Raw genomic sequence first — 25412 nt, forward strand, 5'->3', positions numbered from 1 at the left:
TCCTTTATAGTAATGTAAAATGAAATAACACACCTTGCAAATTCAATTCTATTTCAGTGAGCAAACACTGGAGATATCATTGTGGGTTTTTGTTGGAGCCACTTATAATTCAAAATCATGAAAGTCACAAGTTCTTTGTCCAAAAAATACCTTCCACAAAGAAGGCAGTCAGTAATTGCTTAGTGAATCTGTTCTCAAATATATCGCAGTCTCTCTTACTGTGCAACATGAATCCAAGTGAAAATGACAAAATAACCATTTGGAACAACATCTATGATGTTTTGAAACATCTGTTACGTATAGGCAAGTTCTTAGTGGCCACTGGAGGTACAGGCTGGAAGGGCCTTGTTTAGCTAATGAGTGTCCTTGCACTCTGTATTTAAATAAGTTCCCAGAGCTGCTTCTGCTCGTATCCATAACAGTAGCACTTCAAAGAAAAATTTAACACTCCTTCATTGGAAGGCATTTAAACTAGCCTATGAATCCTTAGAGTGGTATGGGGATTTTGTTATTACAGTTATGGAGACCACTATCATTATTTCTTTGAGTGTTCGTTGTTCTGAATGATAGTGTTTGAAATCCATCTGCACTAAGTCCCTAATGTAAAGAAAGGTTTTCCATCTTGTTGTGACTCACTGCCAGAGTCCAATAGAACTTTCCATACATTAAGGCCAACTGGGTAAGGACATATCCCAAAGTAAGAAATTGGAAACCAGAATCTAAAATGATTAGATGTTTCCCTGAAAGTATAAAAACACAATGTAATGGCAGCCATCAATATTTATTAAACACTTTATGGCATGGGATGCAGTGGAATACTTTCCACATACTTTGTAATATTCACAAACATCTTATGAGGCACATACGTCTCTAGACTCATCTCACTCAGTGGTTCAACACTTTTACCAAAGTTCTGCAGCTGGGAAGGAACAGAGGTGGGATGTGAACACAGGCTTCAGAACTTAACCACTACATTTTACTTGTGGCCAGAAACAGAAGAAGGAAGACTTAGTGACTAGATTCCAGGTTTTGGATGGAGACCATTAAGATTCAAATTCCTGAGTGCCAAGTGAACTTAATCCTCTGTATACCTCTGATTCTTAGTTTCTTCTGCTAGAAAATGGCAAGAGGATGACCAATACCACAGAGTTTTATTTAAGAAACAAATTAGCATTTTGGGAGGTGAGGCAGCCAGATCACAAGGTCAGGATATCGAGACCATCCTGGCTAACACGGTGAAACCCCCATCTCTACTAAAAATACAAAAAATTAGCCTGGCATGGTGGCATGTGTCTGTAGTTCCAGCTACTTGGGAGACTGAGGCAGGAGAATCACTTGAACCTGGGAGGTGGAGGTAGCAGTGAGCTGAGATCATGCCACTGCACTCCACCTGGGTGACAGAGTGAGACTCCATCTCAAAAAAAAAAAAAAAAAACACACACACACACACACACACAAAAACAAAAAAACAAATTAAATAATGGCCAGGAGCTGGCATTGATGTAAACGGTTCTGATGTTATTTTTCCCGCAGCATAAAACACTTGAGGCCAGAATGGTTTGAGTATTGGTTGTCATCCCACTTCAGGGACCCTGAGCAATGGGTTTACTCAGTATAATGAAATTGCTTTAGGAGAAAGTGCTCACTCTGTGAAATAGTAGGGTAGGCAGTCTATTTCCTCAAAACCCACTTTACACATGTCAGGATGTGACTAAGAGAACACTCTACATATAGAAGATGTAACCACCAGTGACCAACTATTCCTTTCTAGAAGTAAACCTGATTCTTTTATGAATCTACTTCTGGTTCTGCAGTTACCATAATGTGGTCAGGAAACAAAGGATGGGCTAGGCCCTGAAGGCACGAGTTCCGTATTGAAATAAATCAGTTTAGGGCAAGTGAAAACCTGAATAACTTTGTAAAATATTGCCCAGAGAGCCCAAGTTTTCCACTTATTCAGGCTTTTGATGCGATAATATGCATCATTTTGACAGCAGGCATAAAAGGATGATTTGAGTCTATGACAATTCTGCTTCCTTGCAAGGAATTTTGCTAGTTTGATTTTAAATATGTAGGGAAGGATTATACTTGTAATATTTGAAATAAAAATTTTAAATGTTAATAAGGTGGTAAATGAAAAAAATCAACAGTTCTCTAAACGTCACTTCATTCCGCAATATATATTGTCTTTCTCCTCAGCAAGTGGGGAAATGAAAAATGTCATGTACAGACAAGGTTGATAAATTGATTTTTCTTTGTGAGTACATAGCTTTGCATTAAGAATCAGAAAAAAAATGCTTGTATTTTGGAGGTTTCAATGCTGAATTTATACCATTTGGCCGATTTAAAAATTGCTAAGAAGAGCATAGAGGTAAAATATCAATATTTCTGTGATGTTTTGATTTTTACTGATGATGGTTTCTTAAATATCGCCTGTTCCACTGAAGCTGAATTTGGAAGGTAAATCATAATTTCAAGACATTATTGTTTATTTTCAGCATTTCTAGGTACAAAGCATAAAATGTTAAAAATACTTCAGAAATGACTTGATATATAATTTTTGTTCTTTCTTCATCCGGAATTCCTAGATGCACATGTGGCTTTTGCTCTAAACTTTGCTTCTCTGAGAACCCACAGACCTCAGAATACATATAAAATACATCATTTTTCTCCTGAGGCCATCTGTAAGATGATTTCCTAAAAGAACAAAAAAATTGCTTTTAAACAAAGGATAAACATGGAGTTCTGAGAACTCTGATTAAACTTCTTTGAAAGTTTTAAGCCAAGGCAAAGAGGGACAGGTGAAACTGCAATGGAATTCATCTTGCCAGCAGCATCATATAGCATTTGCTCTGCTGCACGCTAACTTCAGCTGTGATTTATTAGGGGACCAAGTTCATGTCATTGTGTCTGGTCTTCAGAGACCTGACTTCAAATCCTGATTTTACTCACAATTGAAAATGAGGTTGGTGGTCAGATCCTAGCCCCATTTGATATGATTGTCAGCCTGTACTTCGGAGAATGGCCGTCTGGAAAAACAGGGAGTGTTAACTTGTAGGTCAGGGGCTCAAGTGCGTATCAGTGGAGTTTTTATCTGCAGTGAGGCTGGGAGGGGCTGCAACTCCTGACCCTCTCAATGGGACACTTACTAAGCTGCCTGACAAAGTAGAGTAATACAATCCTAATGTCCTCCTAAGGAAGATTTTGTCTATCTTTTTTTTGTTGTTAAAGCTTAAGAAAATGACTAATTACTAAAATTTTGGAAAAGAAATTGCTCTGGGACTTTGGAATGTCTGTGTAAAATCTTAAAGGCAGCCAAGTTTGCTTTCTGGCATTTACTTGCCTTGTGCAGCTTATAAATAGTTTCCATGTGGTTGCTGCTCCAGTACAGACCTCTGATAAGAGGATGGGGAAATTAGTTTTGCAGAAGTCTGTCAGTCTAGGGGTAATGTGTATGCCTAAGTGTAATTTATTTTAAAGATCTAGAGAAGGACAGTTGTTTGCTAACTTTTGTGGACAATAGGGAAAGCTGAAGATTTATGAAAATTAATTTTATAATCTGAGATAAGACAAAAAATACAATCAATGTAATTAAATTTGATGCTGAATTTAAGAAACCTGACATATGAAAAGATATATGTCTGAGTTATAATGCTAATTTGTTACTGCATTCTGGGATCTCTACTCCCTTAGTATGAGACTGCCTCTTGCTTTTGCTTGAACATATATTGTTAATTCTGGAGAAGAGATGTTGGGTACCACCATGCCAAGAATCTTTTTGGGAAAACATATTCCATTCATTATGACATATCTGGAGAGAGGGGACCCAAGAGCTGTTTTTAATTTAAATATGGTCAGTGTATTAGGGTTCTATAGAGGAATAGAACTAATAAGATATGTGTGTGTGTGTGTGTGTGTGTAAAGGAGAGTTTATTAAGTAGTATTAACTCACACAGTCACAAGCTCCCACAATAGGCCATCTGCAAGCTGAGGAATAAGGAAACCAGTCTGGGTCCCAAAGCTGAAGAATTTGGAGTCTGATGTTCAAGGGCAGGAAGCCTCCAGCATGGGAGAAAGATATAGGTTAGGAGGCTAAGCCATTCTAGCCTTTCATATTTTTCTGCTTACTTCATAACCTGGCCACACTGGCAGCTGATTAGATGGTGTCCACCAGATTAAGGGTGGGTCTGCCTTTCCCAGCCCACTGACTCAAATATTAATCTTCTTTGGCAACACCCTCCCAGTCACACCCAGGATCAATACTTTGCATCTTTCAATCCAATCAACTTGACATTCAGTATTAACTAACACAGTCAGAGTGGGTCTTTTTGGTTGAAACGGAGGCTACATCAGAAGTTTTCTTTCCCCCATAGGAAGGTAATCTCATCCTTAGAAAAAGCAGGTATTACCTAGAATAAATGCTTCAGCCACCCTGTCTTGAGAGACATTGAGTTAGGGACTTGGTGACCCTGACATTTACTTAACCTGTTTTTCTCATAACAACCCTATGAAGTAGATGTGGTTATTATCTCCATTTTTCAGATAAGGAAACCGTGATATAGAGAGATTGAGCTGAAAGTCAAATATCTAGTAAATGGGAGAACCAGGCTTCAAACCTGGTCAGTTCAGCTTTGGAGTCTTTGGCTGTTCCAAGCTGCTTGATGGTGATGTATTCCTGACTTGTAAGACTTTTCCACTAAGCCAACTACAGATTGCCTATAATGTACTTGGTACATGAGGATTTTCTAAGAGGGCCGAAGAGTTCATCTTGATTTCAGAATTAAACTTCTTTGAATTTGGTAATGTGGTTCCATAATAACTTGTTTTGTGTGTGTCCATCACCATTCTACTTAAATTTCTTAGTCAAACTTAGTCTTAGAGCTGGTTAACCCTGACTTGAAGCAGGAGTGAGTAACAAACCTCTTTAACACCAAACTGAGGAAGTAAGTGGCTTTTTATTTGGCAGGGAGCTGCAGGGGGCTACAGCCTCATTCATCGAGCTCCCTGAGAAGCAGCTTCTCTCCCCTTTTATAGGCTTACAACACTAAAGGGAAAACTGAGGTGAAACTATGTCATTGTCCACTTGCTGGACGTTCCACCTTGCAATTTTTTGGCTTCATTGATTTGCTAATCATATGCAGCATGAGTGGGAACAGGCAGGGGAGGGGGCTTACAGAGACAAGACAAAGGCAGTAAATTATTAGTTGGCAGAGGTATTTCCACGAGGGAGCCTGGGTCATGCAAATGTGGGGAACATGACCCAGTGCTGGGCTCTGGTGATAGTGATAACATTCATTTGCAACTCTTTCAAGGCTCATAGATAGCAGAGACCCTGAGAACTGAAAAGGGAGTTATCTTTTGTATTTGGTATTTTCTTTTTCACCCTCCTTCCCATCTATAGGGGAGGAGGATGTGGAGGCCAGGAATTGGGAAGAGGGGAGGGGGTCTCCCCTCTCAGTTAACCCTGACTAAGTATATCCAGGTCTACCAAAACCTGTATCAGAATTAACTTCTAAGCCTGAACTCTGAGGGGTGGGACATTTTCCCCTAACTGGTCAGGAAGCCATTCCTGACTCTCAGTGGGTAGCCGCTCCTATTATATTACTCAGTCTGTATTATGATTATTATCTCTTTAATTGTCTCCCTCATAAATACATCAGCTTTGTGCGATAGAGTTTATGCCTTATTTGTGCTCTTGTAGTCTCTGCCTAGCAAGGCGCATGATAGGTATTGGCCATGCAAAGTACTTAGAGAGAGGTTTGTTGACTGAGACCAGTTGACCTTCGTTGCCTAGTTTCTGTAGATCTCCAGGCTGTGCTGATGGACAAAGACTCTTTCTCTTCTCTACCTTGGAAGAGTTTTGTGACTAATTTTATGAAGTGATAAAATAGCTTTACTTGAACTTGTCAAACAAAATTTAATGATTATTGGAAATTCTGAAATAGAAATGGGGAAAAATGGGATTTTTATTGGGAGAAACTCCCAAAATAGCTATTAAACACCAATTTCACAAAAGAAACTACAGGGACTTTAATTGCCTGTGAATCTATTTTGCCAACGCTAAGGTGCCTTAAAAAATTAAAATTGTACAAAATGAGAGGTTATTATGAAAGCAGAAGAAGCCACATTAAAAGTAGAAAAGCTTCCTTCATTTGTCTTGTTTGTAATTTGCAATCTCTAAATTATAGGACATGGTATAACTGACCTTCTTTAATCTAATATCCTGCATTTCCCAAGTAATCTAAATAGTCTAACTTCTTAGCCTTCACAGGACACACCTACTCACTCTAATCATTGCTGCTCCCTGGAGTCTTCTGTCTCCTCTATTTTCTTGTCATCTGGGGTAATTTTCAATTTTTACATGGTTGTCTCTGTCTCCCTCCCACATAGACACACACACACACACTCTCTCTGTCTCCCTCTCTCTCTCTCTCTGTCTCTGTCTCGCTGTCTCTCTCTCTCTCTCTCTCACACACACACACACACACACACACACACACAGAGTCACATGCACTCACACAGTGTGGAGAGATTTTAATCTCTTTTTGCTCTCCTCTCCCCAGTTATGTAGTAAAGATCAGAAGACAGCAGTGCTGTTTTTGTGGATGTGGAGGGAGGAGGTAATTGAGGATGAAAATCAGCTACTCTTCACCTTCCAGGTGTGCTGCATTTTCTCATGAGCTTGTATAAGAGGGTTAAGGTTTACTTGGCTAGGAAGGAGTTATTTTCAGGAGTCTAGAGGATTTTCTAACAGGAGTGTGTTGGACTGTTTGCTGAAGCAGTGAGATTACAGGCGACCTGGTGAGGGTATTTGTAACACTGACCTCTAAGGACAGATGCATGCGTTAGATCCAGCCTCCCTTTGAGGTTTCTCAGGCTTTACTATTTCTACATCTGGTGGGTACATCACTGTTTAAAAAATAAACTCAAAAATTGAGAATAACCGTATCCTTGACAAGATGTATCCTTTTCTAAGGAGGATTGCTGCAGCTGCCTAACAATAAATTACAACATTCCACAGTTGTCTGGGCAGGAAATGAAGAAAATTACCCTGGCTATCTCAAAATGGGTGTTTAGGGAATGGGGGAGGGTGTATGAGTTGCTAGAGAGTATTCTGGAATTAAGGCGCTGGGCCTGATCAATCTTATCTTGGATTACAGGGTCCTTGACCATCAGATTTCAGAGAGTATTAAAAAATTTGAACAGTCTAAAATCAAACAGCATGGTTACATAGATTCCAGATAGTGAACTAAAGTGAAAAATATGTTATTTTTGGCCACAACCTGATTTTACTTCCTTTTCCTCCCATCCAATGAATAAATTGCATTTAAAAATTAATATCCTAATTACCTTACAGTCAAATATGATGGAGCTATGAGTACAGGGATATCATTTATTAATCATTATTCCAATAGATGAGTATTCACATTATTTTCTATTTTCACTTTATATGGTTTTTCTAGTGCAAATCAGAAAACCTGCAAGAACAATTCTAAAAGAGCTGTAACACTTAACATTCAAATTTTTAAAAGATCTTGGTTGGTCGAATAACTGTTCATTCGTCTGGTCATTCCATGTGCCCTCTACTCTGCTTCCTAAAGTTGCATTTCCCAGGCACATCTAACAGTAGAATACTCCTCTCTCCCGGGGACCTCCAATGGCTCCCCATTGTCTGCAGTAATGTTTCTCATACCTTCATGTGCATAAGAATCACCTGGGGATCTTGTAAAAATGCAGATTCTAATGCATTTGGTCCAGGGTGGAGCCTGGGCTTTTTGCATGTCAGAGTTTCCAGGTGTTTCCGAGGATGCTCTGTCTTTGACCTCACATTGAATGGCAAGGTTCTACAGGATGGGGCTGTCACTCTACTCTCTGGCCTTCCCAGACATTGTTGTTTTTCCAGATACATGCACAACCTGTGCTTCTATGCTTTTGGGATGCTAGTGTTGTTGTACTGGAGTGAGCATAGAAAGTCAACACCAAGACAAAAGTATGCCAAATTGCAGGGTCTTTATGGCTGGCAGCAATGGAGGACTCGTGTCTCTCCAACCTGTGGCCCTGAAAGGAGGGTGTCAAGACCTTTTATGCCTGTAAACCACCTCGGGGGTGAGGGTGAGGGGCAGGGGTGGGAATGAGGGGCTTCAGACATTCTGAGGGCCAGTGGATTCTATAAATCACCTCCTGGGCAGAGATGAGGGTGAGGGGCTCTGGACATTCCAAGGGCCAGGGGACTTTTGTCACTCCAATTGTTACTTAAGTGGTTTACTGAAGTCAAGATAAGTGTTAGTTTACATATTGTTTGGGTAGTGGTGGAAATTACAGATATTAATTACTTATTACAAGTCGCAGGGGCCAAGATGGCATGGGTTTGGACTACTTGCCTGTCACATTAGGGTCACAGAGAGCAGTTTCAACAGAAAGCCAAGGTATAGTTGAGGTATGTAGTTTTATGGGGCTTTTTACCATGTCACAGTATTCATCCACATCTTACTTGCTTTATTTATCCACTGAGCCCACATTCTCTACAAGCTCTTCTCAGATGTCTCTACCCTGACCGACCATTAGAATCCCTATCTCCCTCTCTCTTTCTCATCTTGCACTTTGGTTGGAAATCAGTTTTCTAAGTTAAAACTGTCTGCTGGGCTATACATACTGGGTGTGTATCTGTCTCTACCAATGAAGTGTGAACCTCCGGTGGAGAACATCTCATTCTGTACATCTTAACTTCTGCTGCTGCGTTCTGCACAATTCCTACATAGAGCAACTGTAAATAAAGGTTGAATTGAATAAAATGCACAAATTGTATAAAATCACTTTTATAGATGGATTTCTCTTGACTAGGTGAAACTTGCTGGCATTCAGATAAACCTCTTCAATGTTCTTTCCTGAAAGGATGTCTTACTCCTTGGTAGTTAGGGATCGCTCCTGGGTGTTTTTAAAAAAGATTTTGATTTAGAGGATCTGTGACTGTGACTATGTGGGCTAAGCTTCTTAAAGGGGCAACCCAGCTGAGAATTACAAAAGAAAGCGGAGGCTGCTACTTTTGCCGAAGGAACAAGCTGGGATTTTATTGTTGCTAATGAGAGCCACTTGTGTTGACTGTCTAACAGGAAGTACCTTAATCCTTCCTCATTAGACTGCTAAAATTAGCCTTGCTTGGCCCTGCTGGAGGAATCATGAGATGTGCTACCTTTTCAGATTTAGGTGGAGTGATAGAATTAAAGGTCCATTCCTAGAATCTGGACAGATATTCTTAGCTGGGCAGTATTAATGAACAATCTTTTTGAATCAGAGTGACCTGGGCTCTAATTTTGGTTCTGCAATGTTGTAACTTTGTCATCTTGAATGAATTAGCCAGTTTGCGCCTTGGTTTTCTCATCTTTTAATGGGGTCATCATACCACTTTGAAGGATTATTAAGATTAAATGGAAGTATGTGTATCAACAAATACTGGTGGATGTTATTGCAGTCAGAGCTCTGGCATGTCACCAGCCAATCTCGGGGCTGTAAGAGAAAACGATTTCCTTCTCGCCACCAACTAAAGGAAAACTGTTTTTTTCCTCTACTCCTACCCTCAATGCTTTACTTCTGACACCAGATGTGTGGGTTTTCCATACCAGGTAATTCTCCAATTCTCTGTGGACACCAACTGTGTATCCTACAATTTAACTCAATTCTGACATGGTCTACTTGGAGATAGCATCAAATCCCACAGGTTAAGGGATCAGTCCCATAAGAGTGCTTCTACTTCAGGCCACTGAGAGGTCCAGGCTCTTGCCTGTGTTTCCTACTGACTTGCTATAAATCAGAGGTTCCTGTGATGTACTCCTTGGATTTGATGATTTGCTAGAATGGTCCACAAAACTCAGGAAAACATTTCTTTACATTTACCACTTAACTCAAGAACCACTAAATGGAAGAGATGCAAAGGGCAAGGCATGGAGGAAGGGACATGGAACTTCCGTGCTCACTCTAGACATGTCATTCTCCTTAACCACCAACCCAGGAGCTCTCTAAACCCTGTGCTTTTGAGTTTTCATGGGTGTTTCATTCTATAGGCATGATTGATGAAATTACTGACCACTGATGATCACTTTAGGCTTCAGCTTCTCGCCCCTTAGAGGTTGGGGGTTAAGTTCCAAACTTCTAATCACATGATGAATTCCTCTGGCATCTAGCCCCCATCCAGTGATTTTCTAGGGGCTTTTGAAAAATCACCTCATTAATATAAACTTGAATGTGGTTGAAAGGGACTTGGTATGAAGAACAGGAGATACTCTAGAGCTATTTTAGGAAGCCCAGACAAAGAACCAAATATTATAACCAAAGATAATTTCATAGCTCTTATCACTTAGGAAATTATGAGGATTTTAGGAGCTGTGTGCCAGAAATGAGAATAAAGACCAAATACTTATTTCTCATTATAAATCACAGAATCACCAGACAAAGTCTATCACCAGTGTTGTTGGTCACATCTCAACTATTAAAAGCTGGGATGAGAGAAGGGCTCTTGACTTCAGCACACAGGTTCTGTCTTTCTTACAGAACTCTGGCTACTGTCTTGTACCCACTCACTGCCCCACTAGTGGTAGAGGCAGTAATTTCATCCATGAGAGGATTCTATTCCAAATCTATCAAAATGGAGACTTTTTAGTCTTCTCTGGATCATGGACTTCTTTCAAAACCTAATGAAAGCTATTAACCTTCTCCCAAGAAAAAAAATGCAGGTATTTGTATAATTTTGCTTTTTATTTTCTGGAGACTGATGAGCCCCAGGGGAAAAAAAACCACTGCTTCCTCTATGTACTTACAAACTTCTGGTTTCTCATGAGGCAAAAGGACAAGAATAACACAATGAAGTTGAATTGGCACAATTAAAGATGAGGAAATTTAGTGAAAGGATGGAGAGAATCACTCACTTCCCCCACCAATTCATTTTCCCTCCTGAGGAAAACCTACAGCCAAGATTAAGACTTGAAGGGTAGTCTAGGTGTAGTGGCTCATGCCTATAATCCTAGCACTTTGGGAAGCCAAGGCAGGTGGATCATGAGGTCAAGAGATCAAGACCATCCTGGCCAACTTGGTAAAACCCAGTCTCTACTAAAAATACAAAAATCAGCTGGGTGTGGTCGCGAGCACCTGTAATCCCAGCTACTTGGAAGGCTGAGGCAGAAGAATCGCTTGAACCCAGGAGGCAGAGGTCTCAATGAGCCGAGATTGTGCCACTGCACTCCAGACTGGCAAGAGAGAAACAGAGTGAGACTCCATCTCAAAAAAAAAGGGGGGGGGGGGAATTTAATGGTAGTGTGAGAGTGGTTTGATAATCTTTCCTGTTATATTTTGCATTGGGAATTATTGTCATTTAAATGCATCTGTGTATTTTACATGGTTTCTGATATAATACATTGATCTCAACAAGGTTTGTGATAAAAAAATGAATCATATTCCAACTCAGGAAACTTATTCTGTTTTAGACATGGAAGGAAAGTTGCCCAAGCAGCAAAGTATACTGCTTGCCATTTATCTTGGTCCAGGTGGTAGATCTCTGTGCAGGGCTGACTTACATTAACAAACATGAACACAGTAGATGTGGAAACATGTCCAGGCCTTGCTCATCAGTTCCCATTTTCATACTTCCTGAGTAGGCTGGGAAACGTGGAAGGACAGCATGAATTCCATTTAACAGTCCAGTAAGTGCCAAAGAAATGATCACATCTCTGAAAATAAGTGTTTTAGACAAAATTTTTCAGATGGTAAAAAAAAGACAAATCCTTTGTTTAGTAAACAACAAACACTTTATACATTAATCATCCAGCTGACATTAAGTGTAATCAAAGGTTCCGTTTTAGTTCAAATACAACTTATGTTTCCCAATTAATTGCTTACAAGACTACGTAGTTTGCATTTTAAAATAAATGTTCTGCTTCCCAGATGTCTTCTTATAGGCATGCTGTGACCCTTCTTAGAGAGGCTGATTCTCTTATCACAGTGATTTCAAGGCCTGCTGGGGTGTGAAAAAACTGATATGGTTTAAGTACCACCTGCCATATTGGACCAAATAAGGAATTTGTAGAGCTAGAATGCAGTTCCTATGCTTAAGTAGGTTATATTCTTGGCAAAGAAGCTGTGAATTGAGATGATGTCATTCAAATTTGATTTTTTTTTTCCAGAGGAACATTATTATAATGGAGTTATCTTCCTGACCCCAAGGGTCAAGTTTTAGTGGATTCATAGAAATGAAGCTATCATACTGGTAAGGAACCTCAAAGGAAAGGTGGGTCAGTCCTCTTTCCTGAGTCATAAAAGCGTAATCCTCACTTTTCAGATGAGACATGTAAGATTTCTTTAGAGGCAGTGTTCTGCTAATATGCTAACAAGGAGTAGACATTTTGGAGGGTAAGGGCAGGATCTCTAGAACAGGACCTCTAGTAGAACTTTCTGCAGTGATAAAAATGTTCTGTATCTGTCCTGTCCAGTACAGTAATCTAGCCACATGTGGCTATTAAGTACTTTAGATGTGGCTAATATGACTAGGATACTGAAATTTAGATTTTATATAATTCTAATTAATTTAAATTTAAATTCATATAGTTTCATGTAGATAGAAGAAGTAAATTGAATATAATTCCCGGCATTTGAAAGGCAAGGCCTACATAACAAAGTGAAAAGTATAACCAAGAAAGAAAATCTGATGAGGTAACTATCTTGCTGGCTGCATTGGTTATTTCATAATGAAGTGTGTTTTGTTGTTGTTGTTGTTTTAGACAGGGTCTCACTCTGTTGTCCAGGCTGGAGTGCGGTGACACAATCTTGGCTCACTGACCTCTGCCTCCTGGGTTCAAGTGATCTTCCTGCCTCAGCCTCCTGAATAGCTGGGATTACAGGCATAAGCCACCATGCTGGGCTAACTTTTGTATTTTTAGTGGAGATAGGGTTTTGCCATGTTGTCCAGGCTGGACTCGAACTCCTGGCCTCAAGCACATAATAAAGTTTAAGGAAAGTCTCAGAGCCATTTTTTAAAAATATTAATGGTATAAGGAATGAAAAGCACACACACACAAATCCCAGGGGTATGGACAAGTACCAAATAAAATATTTAAACTTAAGAAACAAATGCTGTATTTAATGACAGAGTTTGTACACATTTAAAGAGAAATTTCCAAAGGGTAATAGAGGAGTTTCTATGAAAAATTATGGAATGTACTTTGAAAAACAAAACCAAAAGCAGTTTTGAACTGTGACTGGCCATAGGTCTAGAAGCAAAATTTATACTACTGTGAATCTTTCCACTTATTTGGTTCTTATTTTCAATTCGAACATACCTACTACTTTCTCTTAATTGTGATACAAAATACATAACACGAGATCTGTCTTGAGCAAATATTTAAGCATACATGACAATATTGTTAATTATAAGCATAATATTCAGCAGACCTCTAGAACTTTTTCATTTTGCATGATTGAAACTTTATGCTTCTTGAAAAGCAGCTCCCCATTTCTTGTCATTCCAGCTGTTTTTTTTTGAGACGGAGTTTCGCTCTTTACCCAGGCTGGAGTGCAATGGTGCGATCTCAGCTCACCGCAACCTCCGCCTCCTGGGTTCAAGCAATTCTCCTGCCTCAGCCTCCTGAGTAGCTGGGACTGCAGGCGCGCACCATCATGCCCAGCTAATTTTTGTATTTTTAGTAGAGACGGGGTTTCACCTTGTTGACCAGGATGGTCTCGATCTCTTGACCTCGTGATCCACCCGCCTCGGCCTCCCAAAGTGCTGCCACCGTGCCCGGCCCACCCCAGCTCTTGACAGCCACCATTTTATTTTCTGCTTTGATGAGTTAGATTCCTCATGTAAGTGGAATGATGTGGTATTTGTCCTGTGATTGGCTTATTTTGCTTAGCACACTGTCCTGAAGCTTCATCCAGGTTGTAGTATATGACAAGATTTCCTTTCTTAAGGCCAAATAAAATTTAATTATATGTATATGTCACTTTTTTGTCCATTTATTCACTGATGAACATTTAGGTTGTTGTACAACTTGGCTATTGTGAACAGTGTTGCAGTGAACACCGAACTGCAGATGTCTCTTTGAGATCCTGATTTCAGTTCTTTTGGATAAATACTCAGAAAGCTGGATCATACAATAATTCTATTTTTAGATTTTCATCATAGTGGCTTCCACCATTTTACATTCCTTAGAGTGCACAAGGGTTCCACTTTTTCCACATCTTGGTTTACCCTTACATTCTTTTTTTTTTTCTTTGAGGCAGTCTTGCTCTGTCACCCCGGCTGGAGTGTGCAGTGACATGATCTCAGCTCACTGAAACCTCTGCTTCCCAGGTTCTAAGCGATTCTACTGCCTCAGCCTTCTGAGTAGCTGGAACTACAGACATGTGCCACCACACCTGGCTGAGTTTTTGTATTTTTGGTAGAGATGAGGTTTCACCACATTGGCCAGGCTGGTCTCGAACTACTGACCTCAGGTGATCTGCCCACCTTGGCCTATATTCTTTTTTAAAATTTACATTTTATAAGTGTGAGGTGATATATATTGTAGTTTTATATTTCTTTGATGACTGGGAATGCTGAGCACCTTTTCATATTCCTGTTGGCTTTGTATGTCTTCTTTAGAGAAATGTCCATTCAACTCTTTTGCTTAGTTTTTAAAAGGATTGGTTTTTGCTATTGAGTTGCTGGTGTTCCTTATATATTTGGGATATTAACCCTTTGTTAGATACATGGTTTGCAAATACTTTCTCCCCTTCCATAAGCTGCCTTTTCACTTTATTGATTGTTTCTTTTGCTTCACGGAAGCTTTGTAAATTGATGTGGTCAAATTTGATGTGGTCTCACTTGTCAAATTTTGCTTTTGTTGCCTGTGTTCCTGGTGTCACATGTGAGAAACCATTGCCAAGACTAATGTCATAAATCTTCCCCTCTGTGTTTTCTTTTAGAGGTTTAATAGTTGCAGGTCTTACGTTAAGTCTTTATACCATTTTTGAGTTCGTTTTGTGTATGTCATAAGATACAGGTGCAGTTTATTTTTGCTTGTGGATATCCAGTTTTCCTGACACCATCGGTTGAGGAAGTTATCCTTTCTGCATGGTGTAGTCTTTGTGTTCTTACTGAAGATCAGTTGACCGTATGAGTGTGGGTTTATTTCTGTGCTCTATTCTGTTGCATTGGTCTATATACTTGTCTTTGTGCTAGTAGTATACCATTTAAATTTCTGTAATTTGCAAAATGCTTTGAAATCAAGGAAGTATGAGGCCTTTCGCTATTTTTTTTTTCTCAAGGTTGTTTTGGCTCTTCAGGATTCTTTGTGGTTTCATATAAATTTTAGGATTATTGTTTCTATTTTTGTAAAAGATGCCAGTGGGTTTTTGATACAGATTGCACTGAATCTGTAGATAGCTTTGAGTAGTATGGGCATTTTAACAGTATTGTCCTTTAACCCATGAACATGGGATGTCTTCCAATTACTTGTATCTTTTTTAAGTTCTTTCAGCAGTGTTTTCTAGTTTTCAATATATAGGTTTTTTTCTTTCCTTTGTTAAGCTTTTTTCTAAATATTTTATTCTTTTTGATGCTTTTATAAACAGTATTATTTTCTTAATTTCCTTTTCCAGTTGGACATTGTTAGTGTATAGTAACACAGCTGATTTGTATATGTTGATTTTGAATCTTGCAATCTTACTGAATTAATTTATTTAATTGTTTTTTGTGGAATCCTTAGCATTTTCTACATGTAAGATCATGTCATTTATGAACAGAGATAATTTTACTTCTTCCTTTTGTATTTGGTTGCCTTTTATTTATTTCTTTTGCCTAAGTGCTCCAGCCAGTACTTCCAGTACTAGCCAAATTATTCTATGTTAAAAAGTGGCAAGAGCAGCCATCCTTGCTGTGTTCCTAATCTTAGAGGGGAAACTTTCAGTTTTTCACCATTGAATATGATGTTACCTGACAGTTTGTCTATATGGTCTTTCTTATGTTGAAGTATATTCCTTCTATACCTAAATTGTTGAGAGTTTTAATCATGAAGGAATGTGGAATTATATCAATGCTTTTTCTGAGTCTATTGATGATTATATGGTTTTTGTCCTTCATTCTGTTGCTATGATGTATCACATTTATTGATTTGTGTAACTTGAATCATCCTTGAATCCTTGGAATAAATCCCAGTTGGTCATGGCATATGATGCTTTTAATGTGCTGTTGAATTCTGTTTGCTGGTATTTTGTTGATGGCCTGTAGTTTTATTTTCTTGTAATGTCTTTCTCTGAGTAATGCAAACCTCATAAATTGAATTTGAAAGTGTTCCTTCTCCTTAATGTTTTTGAAGACTGTGAGTAGAATTAGTATTAGTTCTTCTTTAAGTGTTTGGGAGAATTCAACAGTAAAGTCATCAGATCTTGGGCTTTTCCTTGATGAGCAACTTTTTATTATGGCTTCAATCTCATTATTCATTATTGGTTTGCTGAGGTTTTCTGTTTCTTCATGATTCAATCTTGGTAAGTTGTGTGTGTCCAGGAATTTATCCATGTCTTCCAGGTTTCCAATTTGTTGGACTGTAGTTTGTAATAGTTCGTAATGATGTTGTCTGTGGTCTCAGTTGTTATGTTCCCTTTTGTGTTTCCAATTTTATTTATTTGTGTCATCTCTTTTTGTTTTTTTTTAGTTCGTCTAGCTAAGGTTTATCAGTCTTTTCAAAAATTCTTAGTTTCATTGATTTTTTAAAAATTATTTTTCTGTTTATTTCTGCTCTAATCTCTATTGTTTCCTTTTATGTGGTAACTTTGTGCTTAGTTTATTTTTCTTTATTAGTTCCTTGAGGTCTAGAATTAGGTTGTTCATTCTAAATATTTCTTCATTTCTAGTGTAGGCATTTATTATAAACTTCCCTCTTAGTCTTGCTTTTGCCGCGTCTCATAAGTTTTGGGAATGCTATGTTTCCTTTTACATTTGTTTAAAGATATTTCCTAATTTCCCTTTTGACTTCATTCTTCCACCCATGGGTTGTTCAATAGCGTGCTGTTCTTTGGGAGGGCAAGGCGGGTGGATCACGAGGTCAAGATATCGAGACCATCCTGGTCAACATGGTGAAACCCCATCTCTACTGAAAATACAAAAAATTAGCTGGGCATGGTGGCGCGTGCCTGTAATCCCAGCTACTCAGGAGGCTGAGGCAGGAGAATTGCCTGAACCCAGGAGGCGGAGGTTGCGGTGAGTGGAGATCGCGCCATTGCACTCCTGCCTGGGTAACGAGAGCAAAAACTCCTTCTCAAAAAAAAAAAAAAATAGTGTGCTGTTTAACTTCCATATATTTGTGAATTTTCCAGTTTTACTTCTGCTATTGATTTCTAGCTTTATTACATTGTGGTTGGAAAATAAACTTGGTATGTTTTCAGTGTTCTTACATTTGTTAATACTTCTTTCTTGACCTAATGTGTGCTCTATCTTGGGGAATGTTCTGTGTGTGCTTGAGAAGGATGTGTATTCTGCTGCCGTGGAAGAAATGTTCTGTATATACACGTCTGGTCAATTTGTAACTTGGTGTTGTTCAAGTCCTGTGTTTCTTTATTGATCTTCTGTTTTGATGTTCTATTCATTATTTAAAGTGGGGTATTGTCATCTCCTACTATTATTGTGTTGTCGCATATTTTGCCTTTCAATTCTGTCATTATTTGCTTCATATTTTAGGTGCAGTAATGTTGGCTGAATTATCTATTTGTAATTCTTTTATTTTCCTGGTAAATTGACACTTTGTCATTATATAAAGTCTTTCTTTGTCTCTCATGACAGTTTTTGACTTACAGTATATTTTGCCTGGATAAACATGGCCAACTCTGTTCTCTTTTGGTTACAATTTGCATGAAATATCTTTTTTAAAAAATCTTTTAAAAATCCTTTTACTTTTGGCCTATTTGTCTTTAAAGTGAGTCTTTTGTAGACAGCATATAATTGGATCCTGTTTGGTTTTTATTCATCAAGCCGCCTTGTTTTCTGATTGGGGAATTTGGTTCATTTACATGTGAAGTAATTAATGATAAGGAAAGACACACTGTGCATTTTATCATTTTGTATGTGTCTGATAGCTCTTTTGTCTTTCTTTTCCTCTCTTGCAATCTTTTTTTGTGTTTTGTTGATATTTTTGTAATAACATTTTTCATTTTCATTTTCTGTTCTGCCTTTTTATAGATATTTTCTGTGTGGTTACCATAGAGTTTACATAAAACATCTTATAGTTATAACAGTCTAATTAAAGCTGATACAAATTAAGTTTAATCATAAACAAAAACTCTGCCCTTCACTCCTTCCCCTAACCTTATGATATTGATATTACAAATTATTTTTATATTGTGACTAGCATGTTTTTTAATATAGTTTATTTTTTATACTTTTGTCTTATAACTTCTACCAGAATCAAAAGTCATTTATGCACCACTATTACAGTATTACAAAATTCAATATTTGTTTATGTTTTGGCCTTTACCAGCATGCTTTATATTTTCATATGCATTTGTGTTGTTGTTTAGCATCTTTTCATTTAAATTTGAAAGATTCCCTTTAGTGTTTATTAGGCAAGTCTAGTGGTGATGAATTTCCACAACTTTCACTTATCTGGGAAAGTCTTTATCTCTCTATTTTTGAAGGACAGTTTTGCTGGACATAGTGTACTTTATTGTCAGTTTTTTTTTCTTTTAGCACTTTGAATATATAATCCTATTTCCTTCTGGCCTGTGTTTTTGCTGAGAAATCATCTGATAGACTCATGGAGTTTCTTTGTATGTGATAAGGTGTTTTTCTCTTGCTGTTTTTTAAATTCTCCTTTTGTTTTTGAAGTTGTACAATTTGGATTATAATGTATCTCAGTATTAACTTCTTTGGATTCATCTTATTTGGAATTTATTGAGATTTTAAAACTTGGATGTCCATTTCCTTCCCCAGATTCAGGATATTCCCAACCATTATTTCTTTACATAAGTTTTCTGCTCCTTTATCTCTCTCTCTTCTCCTTCTAGAACCCCCACAATGTGTTTGTTAGTCTGTGTGAAGGATACCAGAAGTCCCTTAGGCTTTCTTTAATTTTGTCTTTCTTTCCTCTTTTTTTCTTCTCTGACTAAATAATTTAAAATCACCTATATTTTAATTTATTAATTTTTTTCTTGGACTTGACCAAGACCGCTGTTGAACTCTTCTGGTAAATTTTTCATTTCAGTAACTGCATTCTTCTCCAAAATTTCTATTTGCTTCTTTAAAAAAAAAAAGTTTCAGGCGCAGTGGCTCACATCTGTAATCCCAGCACTTTGGGAGGCTGAGGCAGGCTAATTATGAAGTCAGGAGTTCAAGACAAGCCTAACTAACATGGGGAAACCCCATCTCTACTAAAAATACAAAAATTAGCTGAGTGTCATGCTGTGTGCCTGTAATCCCAGCTATTCAGAAGACTGAGGCAGGAGAATCGCTTGAACCCAGGAGGCAGAGGTTGTAGTGAGCTGAGATGGTGCCATTGCACTCCGACCTGGGGGACAGAACAAGACTCTGTCTCAAAAAAAATTATATTTTTGTTGAAATTATCATTTTGTCGTTGTTTAAAAAAAATCTTATTGAACATTGTAATAAGAGTATTTTGAAATTCCTGTCACGTAATTTATGTATCTCCATTTCTTTAGGGTTGGTGTCTGGAGATTTCTTTTTTTCCTTTAATTGGGACTTTTCACCTTGTTTATTCATTGGTTTTGTAACTTTGTGTGAGTATCCCACATTTGAAAAATAGCAACCTCTCCCAGTCTTTATGGACTGGCTTCATAAAAGGAAGAAATCTTCACCAATCAGCCTGGTTAGAGATTTTGGAACCCTCTTAAATCTTTTTTTGCATTTTTGTCTTCTCTGGACTTGTGCATGTACATTCCCAATTAGAGAGATCAGCTGGTTATTGCTGCTGCTGTGTCATTCTTCTTTCTTCTTCTTCTTTTTTTTTTTCAGAAGCTCATACTTTCTGGCTTCCTCTGTTACCTGTCTGCTGTATCATGTGTTCTTTGGAACTAAAACATGCTTTCCCACTCTTTCTTGTCCTCAGTGGCATCTAGACTATGTTGGGTCCCATAAGTACCCCAAGGTAGGCTAGATAGAAACCAGTCCCTTGGGTAGCCCCTGAAAAGCTGGAACTTTAGATCTATGCTTCAGTCTTCTTTTTCTCCCTAAAGGAGAGGTCACAGAGCTGTATCAGCCCCTGCCTGCTGTACTGTGGGTTCTCTGGACCAGCAGCTCACTACCTAGTTCTTTTATTTTGGACCGTCCTCAGCTGAACTCCACCTGACATTCAGATGCTTCTTCTCTTCTCTCCTTCTCTCCTGCTCTTATGCTTTTCTGTTTGTCTGCTCATCTGCTTGTAGAGCCTAGAGTTTGGGGTTTATATGGGTGAAGGAAAGGGGGCCTGACAGGCCAAAAGGCAACATTTGGGTATGAAAACAAGAATCCTGTTCCCATTTAGTGTAGTGGTTTCCAGGGTTGAGGGTAGGGCCTTTAATGGTGCACAGCCCTCTTCTACCCAGTATTTCCTTGGCTCCTATCTGTATCACTGGGAAGTTGTTAAGACTGTCACTATTCTTATTATTTATTCTCTATTACAGTGGTGCTATCACTAGTAATCTAAAATTACACTACTTATACTACTCAGTCAACTGCATATACTTTTTATCTACACATTTCTCACATATTTATACTGAAATAAAATCGGGATATTCTGTCAGTTGCTGATTTTCATCAGGGTTAGTAGATTCAGTAGGATATTCCTAGAAAGATTTTGAAAAGTATTTTGAGGACTGTTGTGAGTAGACCTAGATCTATGTTGGATATACTTTTGAGGTGTTGATCCAGGGCTGTTTGTTTTGTGGCTCTTGTTTCCTTATTATGAATGCCCCTTCACAGGCATAGGCCTTAGAGATCATCTTGCTGTCCTTTCTGTGCTTGGAATTAGAATGTCTGTTTTTGCTGCCTTGAGCCGCCAGCCCACCAGCTTAGCAGTTTCTCTGTGTTTGCTGATGTTATGCAGAGAATACCTATGTTGGCAGAGGCCAAGCTAACCCCGACATGCAGAGAATTCTCCATCCTTTGATCCTTGACTATGTTGTTGCTTCATAATGTCAAGAGCCTAAAAGCTTTGGTTTGAATGGTGGCCAAATGCAAAGGCATTCAGAACCGAGTTTGATCTTTAATCCACAAAATCAAAGGTGCTTCTTTCCCAGCCACAGGTCCTGATTGTTGCCTTATAAAATTGGATTACTACTGTCACTACAGCACTGCATTTTCCTATTATCCATCATTTTAAAAACTTGACTGCAGGTGTGCAGATAAAATAATGAGATATCCCCAACCCCCCAACAAACATAGCAGAGAAACTGCTAACTAAATGTATCTTTGGAAGTCATTTTTCTTCAAACATTTCTGTAACTCACATTTTAGAACTATTTAAAAATGCCTTCTTCTGACAATTTTACTGAAAGAAAAAAATTAGTTTTTCTATGTTATACTCTTAAGGCATTCTTCTGGGCTCTACTGTATATTTTCCCTTCACTTTTTCTCTTTCTTTTCTTGAGGGTGAGAAGAAGGGTAAGGAAAGGTATTAAGGCTAGAAGTCAGGGAGAAGACAGGAAGACCTGGGGAGCATTCTAGAAGAATTACATAGGGCAATACTTTTCAAATTTTAATGCGCAGAAATTTGGGGGGTTAATATCCAAATGCAGATTCAGATTCAGTGGGTCTGGGATGGGGCCTGGGAATCTACATTTTGAACATGTTTCTGGGTCATGATGCCACTGCTGGTCCATGCACCATGCTTTGTAGAGTAGGACTTAGGAGGAGGAGGAAGCCAAGGTATCAGGAGCACTCTAAAGGAGGCATTTTACAAGTTTGCTCAATCACATCTCAAAACAGCCCTATAAGATTATCCTTCTTGTGTTACAAATAAGTTTACAGATTTAAAGAAGTTAAGGAACTCGGGAGGCTGAGGCAGGAGAATTGCTTGAACCCAGGAGGCAGAGGTTGCAGTGAGCCAAGATCACGCCATTGCACTGCAGCCTGGGTAACGAGAGAAACTCCGTCTCAAAAAAAAAAAAAAAAAAGAGGTTAAGGAAATGGAACCAAGCTGGAGTATAAATGCAGTTTGGGGTGACATTAGGTGGCTGCCTCTCTGCATTCCCTCTTGTTGATGTAAGTGCTTCCCTCCTTCCTGCTATTGCTCAGTGTCCTGGCAAGGTGCATATGTTCTGCTTCAGGGTCATTTCTCATGGCAACTGCAGAGCCCCCTCCACCACTCAGTGAAATCCCCATATTCGTTCTTTAAGTCCATGTGTGACCTGATTCTTTCTGGACACCCGGGCAAGGACCTGGGTACCAGGAGGGCACTGAGCTGGCTAACACTTAAGCTGCACATGGATGGCAAGACTAAAAGAGAGCACTGTAACACATGCCCACTTGGGCTTCAGGAGTCACAGGCTCCCACCCCTAGATGCTGCCAAAAAGGTACTTTCTGAGCAGACGTCCCAAGCAGAGCCAGCCAGCATGACGAGCGCCGCGTCCCCTTCTTGCTCCTGCGGAGCCGCAGCTGGGACCCCTTCCGCGACTGGTACCCGCACAGCTGTCTCTTCGACCAGGCCTTCGGGATGCCCCGGCTGCCCGAGGAGTGCTAGCAGTGGTTCGGCACCAGCAGCTGGCCGGGCTACGTGCGCCCCCTGCCCCCCGCCGCGGTGGAGGGCCCCCGGTGGCCGTGCCTGCCTACAGCCTCAAGCTCAGCCGGCAGCTCAACAGTGGGGTCTCAGAGATCCGGCACACTGCGGACCACTGGCGCGTGTCCCTGGACGTCAACCACTTTGCCCCCGAGAAGCTGACGGTCAAGACCAAGGATGGCGTGGTGGAGATCACTGGCAAGCACGAGAAGCGGCAGGATTAGCACGGATTCATCTCCAGCTGCTTCACCCGGAAATACACACTGCCCCCTGGTGTGGACCCCACTCAGGTCTCCTCCTCCCTGTCCCCTGAGGGCACACTGACCGTGGAGGCCCCCATGCCCAAGTCAGCCACGCAGTCCAAGGAGATCACCATCCCCGTCACCTTCAAGTCGCGGGCCCAGCTTGGGGGCCCAGAAGCTGCAAAATCCGACCAGTCTGCAGCCAAGTAAAAGCCTTAGCCCGGATGCCCACCTGTGCCACTGCCACTGGCCATGCCCCCCCCCACCTGTGTGTTCTTTTGATACCTTTATCTGTTTTTCTCAAATAAAGTTTGAAGCACCACCCCCTCCAAAAAAAAGTCCAGGGGTGCAGTCGCCTTTGATTTGAATATTGCCTTCTTCCCTGTCCACAGACTCTTTCTCATCCAAGCACCCTGCATGGTGCTGCCAGAGTGAGTTTAAAGTACAGCTCTAACTAAATGCTCTTTAGTTCCCAAACCTTCTGAATCTATGACATGCTTCTTGGCTTCACATTCAAGGCTCTGCATAATATCATCTCCCCTTTGCAGATTTCTCCTGCATATTTCTTTGGCCACAGCCAACCAAAACCAACCAAATAGGGCCTAACTCTTTGTTTGAATAGACCCTGAACTTCCCAGCCTCCCTACTTATCTTGGCTTATCTGAGCTTTTTCCTGCAATGCTCAACTTTCCATCTCAGCGCAGTGAGATCCTTTCCTGTACCTTGCCTGTCCCCGCAGCCAGATACCAGTGCTTCCTTCTTTGGAAACTCCCCAGGCTCTTTCCTAGAAGCATGTTTTTTATTCCATCTCACATTTATTTGTACTCACCTTGTTATGAATAGCCTGTGAAGAATGCTAGACAGTCTTCCCAGGCTATTATGGTTTAGTGATGTACAGTCTCCCCTCACCCTACATATCAATAGCCCAAACAGCAAAACAAACACTAAACAATATTTCATGAATTAAGTTGCATGACACTGTAAGGTTGAGAATAATACATAAGATTCTATGGTAAGTGAATTGTAACTTAGGTACTCTTAGAGTATTAGTCTTTAGGGTTTGGGTTTATTTTTTTGAGAATCTAATGAGTGAAATGGACCTCAGAATAAAACCGATGCATAAAACAGTAATGTGTCCAACAGTAATTCTCATCATCATCTGGAAAATGCAGCAAATAAACTTTGCCTGCTAGAACTGCAGTGGAAACTTTCTGAATCAGTAGCAGTAGAATAACTAGAACAGTGCCCAGCATAGAGGAGAGGCTCACTAAATGTTGAATTCCAACATTTCACTCCCTAACTTAACTTTATAGGACTGCTGAAGAGATTTCTTTGATCTAGAAAGCTTGCACAGCAGTAAGAAGAAAGCATTTGGTTTTCAGCATTTCATTTAACTGCCAGGTGTAGGAACATCTTGTGAAGGAGAAGTGGAAAGCCACATCTCCTTGGAAACCTTTTTTGGTATTCTTAGACAAATCAGAAGAGCAATGAATAGCCATTGATAGTACAATAACCCACTAGGCACCATGCTCCTTTGTCTTGGATGAATAGTTTAGAATGATTGCCAGTCTTGGTAGTTCTTCTATAAAGCAATCCTCTTGTTGTGATTCAGTTTAAGGAAAGGCTATAACTTCTTCATCTATGATGGAGGTTAAAGAGAGAAGCAAAAACATAGTACAGATGTCAAGTTACTTAGAGATTATTCCAATTACTGCCCCTCTTTTTGGTATTACTGGAACTTATGCACACATCACTAGCACTGATGTTGACATAGAAAAGACTTTTCCTTATGTTTATTGACTATAGAGATTTGAATGAAAATGTGCCTGAGAATCACCTGGGAAGCTTCTTAAAAACGTAAACCTCTGAGAAATTCTGATTCAGTAATTATAGGGTAGGACTTAAGAATGTGATGCGAGGGACTCTTGGATCACTTTACACTTTTCATACACAGTTGAGGGAATTGAGGGTCAGAAATGCAAAGTGATTTTCCAAAGGTCATACAAGTAGAAACATAGCAGAGCCAACCTAGGTCTTTTGATGCCAATTGACGGCTATTGCCTCTGTCTCACAGCTGTTTCCAATTATCCGGAGATGAGCATCTCAAAAATTAATGCACATGTGAATTAACCATAAGACTTGTCATAATGTGGATTCTGCAGCAGTAAGTCTGAGGATGGGCCAGATATTCTGCATTTTGAACAGGCTCCTAGGTGCTCCTGCTGCTGGTCTGTGGACTGCATTTTGAATAACCAGAATCTAGGACATCCCTGGGCATGGATTAAAACATTTAAGGAAACAAGAGCTGGCCATGCAACTCGAGTACATTTGCCTTTTGTGATTTTGTAGGCTCTATCGTGGATAACACAGGACTGAGCACATGAAAGGCTATTAGAAAAATAGGAATAAAATTTAGCTGTTGAACGTCCCGTGGGAGTAAGTGAG

At 39.6% G+C, this 25412-nt stretch overlaps 1 non-coding gene and 1 pseudogene across 1 annotated transcript; one reads left to right on the forward strand and one right to left on the reverse strand.

Moving 5' to 3' along the window:
* LOC100395738 (heat shock protein beta-1-like) overlaps positions 1 to 23194 on the forward strand; it is a 136480-nt pseudogene extending 113286 nt beyond the window's left edge.
* Positions 7450 to 7512, reverse strand: LOC118148351 (U7 small nuclear RNA). Its single transcript, XR_004735131.1, has one exon. It is a non-coding gene; the product is annotated as a U7 small nuclear RNA (small nuclear RNA).
* Positions 23195 to 25412: the final 2218 nt, after the last annotated feature.

The sequence above is a fragment of the Callithrix jacchus genome, chromosome 1 (genome assembly GCF_049354715.1).
Source record: "Callithrix jacchus isolate 240 chromosome 1, calJac240_pri, whole genome shotgun sequence".
NCBI lineage: Eukaryota > Metazoa > Chordata > Mammalia > Primates > Cebidae > Callithrix > Callithrix jacchus.